The 6041-nt window shown below is 41.2% G+C and overlaps 1 long non-coding RNA gene across 2 annotated transcripts; it reads right to left on the bottom strand.

The window, feature by feature from the left end:
• Positions 1 to 1606: 1606 nt before the first annotated feature.
• On the bottom strand, positions 1607 to 5548 carry LOC127972600 (uncharacterized). 2 transcript variants are annotated; one of them, XR_008157124.1, is made up of 4 exons: positions 5348 to 5548; positions 5018 to 5059; positions 4372 to 4893; positions 1607 to 4296 (listed from the first exon to the last, which is right to left on the bottom strand). It is a non-coding gene; the product is annotated as an uncharacterized LOC127972600 (long non-coding RNA). The 2 variants fall into 2 exon arrangements; XR_008157123.1 differs by having other exon boundaries at positions 1607 to 4293.
• Positions 5549 to 6041: the final 493 nt, after the last annotated feature.

Below are 6041 nucleotides of genomic sequence, written 5' to 3'. Positions count from 1 at the left end.
TGGAAGACGCACCCCCTCGTATTCTAAGCCGTGCCTGACGCCGTCCTGCTCGTAGTAGCCATCTAAAAAGTACTTACCGATCGATACTTCGCCGTGGTTTACGGCGTGATGAATGTCCACGTTTCGAGTCTTTTTTATATACTCGAGGCATTGGATCGAACCGCTTGAGTAGGACTTATTCTGATGGATGTACGCTTTGTTATGCAATATCTGATGAGATAATGTGTTTTGAAGACCCCCATTGCGCAGCTGGCGATCGTCGTGAACCCAAAAGGGTCAAATTGGGTGCAGTGTAGGAATGACATCCTGTACTTCACTCATCCTTCACGCAATAACACGACGTCGTTAACGCCATAGGCGTACAGTTCTTTCTTGAAGTTAAAGAGGTTGCCTTTCACCGTGCTGTACCACGCGTCAAACTTTTCTCTGTCTTTATCAGACATGTTCTCGTAGTTGTAGAACCTTTTGTCAGGGTACGGTCTGACGTAGTTCTCATTTTCCACCTTGTTGAAAAGATTGGGGAAATTGCCTTTTTCAGTCGTCGTCAAGTATAACGCCGCGGGCATTTTGGTGAGAGCGAATGTATCGATGTATCGTTGGGCAAATGCGTCGTCGTACATCAGAAGTAGTTTGCACCCTTGCATTATGACCTCAAGCACGATCCCTGCTTTGCAAAAATACTCCAGAATTAGAAAGGCGTCAAATCTGGAGGCGTAATGAGCGATGAAGCAGTAGCCTTTGTATCGGGGTTGTCTGAAACGTTTGATTAGCTTAGCGATGCAGTCCGTACAGTAGGCAGGAAATTTCTGACCTTTGAATGTCTGGGCACAGACAAAATTCACCGTTTCAAATGCGTTTCAAAATCATAAAATATGTATTTTTTACACGGTTCCTTAGGCTCTAGAGGTTGTATGAAGCATTGATGTGCCCCATCGTCCATCAGACGCTCTCGACAATGCACACATTTGTCTGGGGCGCATGTGTGTTTGGTTTTCTCGCTGCCTGGTTTAACGCTGTAAAATCTGTTACATAGTTTGCAGTATTTGATCATATCACAGGCGGGGTATTCCTGACCGGAATCGGGGAATGTATGATTCTTACAGGGAACCTGTAACATTCCGCATCGAAACAGATGTTGCAGGCATGCTTACATCGATGCTGTCTGCGAATGCTGTAAAATATGTAGCAAAATGGACACACTAGTTGAACCGATGAATGCCTTTGGATGATGGTAGCCAGTTTTTCTAACTCACTCTCGGGGTGTTGGGGGTTAAGAAAACGGGCGAGACCGATGGAGAAGCACAAATTATTTGAAATATTGGTCGGGCGAAATAAACTCGTCTTTTTCCTTTTTATCACTTCATCAACAGCCAAGTCCATGAGTTTCCGACGATGACCGCCGCCTTGTCTGTTCATGTGTAAGGGAAACAGGTCAATTTAGCTCAAAGGGAATCATTTAAGATTTTAAAGGGGATTTGAACAGAATCACTGTTTCACGGCTGATCACTGAGACGCTCTGCGATTCAGTGAACTAGCCGTTTAACATCAAATCTGCGCTGGATACTAATATCCAAACTATAGTGAAAACACTATTAATTAACACAGTAACAAGATCGGCAGTTTAAGAAATTAACTTGTAAGCACAAACACAAGATACTTCTCTTTTCAATATGAATAAGGCTTTATTAGATAAATCTAAGACATATAAACTAATCTAACACATAAACGCACGCACACACACATTCACACAAGTTGCAGGAAGGTCGAAAGTTAGGGAAAGATGAGTTTAAGAGAATGGAAATATGGAATCCCAAGTTCACAGCAATACGTTAAATTGCATAAACATGAACAACCATCAATCACATAATTAGCGCTCGCATTGAGTTTCTCAATGGGGTTAAAATTATATTAGATACACCAGCACAACAAATATCTGGGAATACGTTGCCTTCGTTTGCCGTGAAAGGGACTCCCGTTGAAAGGGGTATCCCAGTGTCGCTGATTGGCTGGAAGTGACGTCTTGGGGAGCCCGTGCTTGGGCGTTGGCTGAAGCTGGAGTTGTGTGGCTGGTTGGAGTTCAAACGCGCAGACGAGGTCGACGTTACAAAACTTAACTCAGAACATGAAACTCTCAAACGGAAAAGAAAAGAAATAAAGTTTGACGAGACTAGGTTGTGTTCCTTCTCATCGTGGCATAGTAGCAGCAGGCAGCCATGCTGGAACCGTGCTCAAAGAACAGTGATGACTACACAGCATGGCTAGAAGCATAGCTAGAGCCTAGAAACAGACATGGCCAATAGCAGCAGCTAGGGACTAAAAGCCGACTAAACGCTAATGGGACTTGTGCAGTACTCTCATGGGTTTTCATGTGATGTCCAGCGTTGCATTTCAATTACGAACAATAAATTTGACAATCTTCTTCTTTGAATTAAAATTGTAAATAATTGTTCTATTGGTGTTAATGTTGAAAGCTGTTGTGTGAACAAGTTGGTTGGTTGGTTATCTTGCTTGGTTCTTGTGGCACTAGAACTGATTTATGACTTCCTGAGGAATTCAGCTCTCGTGTTTCAATGCATACAGCTTTGATAGACTCTTTAATTTGTCTGGTTCGACTCATTTCTGTTACACATGGCTACAGAAGCTTTAAATTCTACGGTTTGGTCAGATAGTAACTAGTCGTTGCTCTGTAAAACTCTTTCAATTTGATCCATAAACCCATCCACGTCGTAATTATTACCGTGGGTTAAAATCCCACTTATGGGCGTCTGTAAACTGGGAGCCGTCAATGTGATATTGATCACCGGAGAATTTGTGTCAAATTCCCTAGCGAAATTCACAATTCCAGTAAGCTTGTCGTGTAAGCGGATGTGGTAAGAGGCCAAATCTGTAGCGTTAATCTCTCTCAGATTCGTAGTCCTTCTCAATGTCACGCTATTGAAACAAGGTCGTGGTAAAGCATGATATCCATTAACGTCCCCACCCTCGCGAATCAACCTCTCAATGTCTGTATGGCTTAATCGAGTCTGTGTAGTAGGGTCGACATTACCTGATGTGGATGGTTGCGAAGTATCATTACCGACGGAGTGCTGCCGGTGGGCTGTTTAAAACACCGCCGTGTTGAACAACGGGATCGTTGTCTAGGCTTAGCAGAGGATCAAGCAAATTCATATTTGAATTTACGGCTAATTCAAAATGACCCAAAATAGCAGGGGATTCTAGATTAAACAAATACTGTTCTAATGAGTCCGGCAGTATACTTAGCATTTCGATCTCGTCCGGCATTAGTTCTGTGGAGGACTGGTCTGATTGATATAAGTCGTCTGACCCATCCATTTTTAGATTTCAGACCAAAACTCGTACTATTACAAAATGATAGAGTTAAAACAAGCATACATGAACTATACATTTCATATAGTATAAAAAAATAAATAAATGAACTATTACAAAATCTGAATATAAAAAGCATATATGACTTGTTACAAAATCGAAGTATAAATGAAATATCGGATTATATGTAAACAAAGTATACATGAAATATAAAAAAAATCATAGCAGACGTGAGATATAAGAATTACATGAAATATCAGGTTATATGTAAACAAAGTATAGATTAAATATTACAATAAACGGGCGATATAAGAATTACTCGGAATACATTTATATTCAATTTGACTCTGTGGTCTCATCTACGATTGTGAGAATAAGGTGATGCAAAATGAGCATCAATTCCCGTTGGTATTAACTCACTATACGATCATTTCTATCAAACTGCTGATCAATCGTTGATCTCATAGCATTGACGCGATGGAATATTTCATTGGCCAGATCCTGAATAAAGCGATCCTGAGCACCGAATCGACTGCGTGTCTCGAGGTGATACGCTCGGAGCTCGCTGTGCAGCATGTCTAATCTGCTATGGGTTTCGATTTGTCTCTCACGAGACTCGTTGCGCAACGCAATCAATTTGTTGTTAATATCATCTTGTACATCACGGAGTTCGATGTATTTGTTGTTTATGTCAACCTGAGCGTCGCGAAACTTTTGACCAAATGATTCTATCGAATTAGTGGGCTAGAATCGGAGGCAGATCATCGAATGGTTCATCAACCGGCTGAGGCGCCGGCACTTTTTCCACTTCTACTTCCGACGACGGTGAGCGAGAAGGATATGGTGTTTGACCCACATTGGTGGCTGACACCTCGTCACGCTCGCTCGTCCAAGAACTCTGGTCCCAAGCATCGATTTGAGACGTGCCCCAGGTAGTCACGTCATCCTTATGGCTTCTACTCGAGTCTGCTGGGTGTAAAAATAAAAAATCTTAGTGGTTTGACTCCGTCGAAGTTTAAATGCAAATAATGTAGATAGTCTTACCATAAAACAGCGCGGTCTCAGGACTGGTCGCCAGGTTATTCGGTGGTGTCACACAAAAGAGTTTTCCTCTCTGGAGAGCTCTCAGGACTGATCGCCGGGGTAAAACGATAAGCCTTTCTTGGTAGTTCGCCGTTCGGTTCAGGTCGGACCACCGCTGTAAAACGATAAGTCTTTCTTGGTGGTTCGTCGCCTGGTCCAGGACAGACCGGAGAGGTGGGGCGATTCGTTTTTCTAGGCTTCTTTCTTGCTGGTTCATCGCTGGGTCCAGGAAGTGGTTCGCCGCCAGATCCTATTGGATTCTAGACGTGCGCCGGAGTGGAATCATGTAGCATGTGAGGTTTGTCTGTTACGTTGACAGTAGGATCTTCGTCGGCATCTTGCGTGAGATCGATAACAGTCTGGAAGCCGGGTTGGGTGATAAATTGTATAAAATCTAAAAAAATAAAATTTGATTTCTCATAAAAATGTTGGAGATGGATCTTGTTTTACCATCAGCTGCGCTGTCTGGATCAATCGCGGTCGCTGTGAGAAAAAAAAAAAGAAAAAAAAAAAATTATATATATATATATATATATATATATATATATATATATATATATATATATATATATATATATATATAATTATAAGAATAGTTAATACATACGTGTATTAATCCCGTCAAAGGCTTGCTGCTCAATATTTGAACCTGAGATAAAAAATAAAAAACCTGTTATGATTTAAAACACATGGAGAGGGTTTTATTTGCTAGTTTAATGGAGCACACATACACACACACACACGCACAGATAGACTGTAACAAAGAAATCATGATGTCATAACATTAAACCGCAAGCAGAATGGCTCAATTTTCACTATAACAGTGTGTCATAACATTAAACCTCCGCAGATGGCACAATTTTCACTATAACACTGTGTCATAACATTAAACCACCGCAGATGGCACAATTTTCACTGTCATTTTACCCTGACTCACCAGAGGGAGCCATTTCACCATCATATCATCAAAAATCCACAGGAGGAAGCCATTTCACTAAAAGCAGTTAGCAATCGGGAAAATGGTGTTAAGATAGAACCGTGCATTCCTAACCGGGAGCGCTTTACACCCCCACGATGTCGTGTTCATAGATGACAAACGGATAACGCGATGGCAAAACGTCGATTTAATGGACGCAGAATTTTTTCTGAAATCCTATACATAGTGAAGTGAATTGAAGCAGGGAAAGCTAAGCAGGTGTCAACCGGACGTCATTGTCTTTTCAAAATAAAAGTATTTTCAACAGGATGTCGTCATATTTTCAAAATAAAAGTATTTTTTCATACAACAGTCTGGCGGTGATTGGGACATTAGATGTGTCGATATTAAAGAGCCAGTAAGATGAAAATTCTAAGCTTCCTATCACTGTTTATAAGTCCCGTATAATAGGTTTAAGTCCATCCAAGGTTAAAAAACATTGTCATTTTGTCAAAATATCATTTTAAAATTACCTCAATTCTCAGAGATCCCCAAACGGTTCGCGCGAAGCTGTTCAAAAGATTCAGTTTCCTTAAACCCCACCTTTCGGTAGCATACTGTGTTCTGATTGGTCAACTGACATATTAAACACATTGAACAGTCTGCTTTTTCTTCTGTGTGTGTGTATTCAAGCCGCGCGCTTCAGTTTGAATCT

This window comes from Carassius gibelio, chromosome B15, assembly GCF_023724105.1.
Source record: "Carassius gibelio isolate Cgi1373 ecotype wild population from Czech Republic chromosome B15, carGib1.2-hapl.c, whole genome shotgun sequence".
NCBI classification, from domain to species: Eukaryota; Metazoa; Chordata; class Actinopteri; order Cypriniformes; family Cyprinidae; genus Carassius; species Carassius gibelio.
This window is presented reverse-complemented; position numbering and strand designations above follow the sequence as displayed.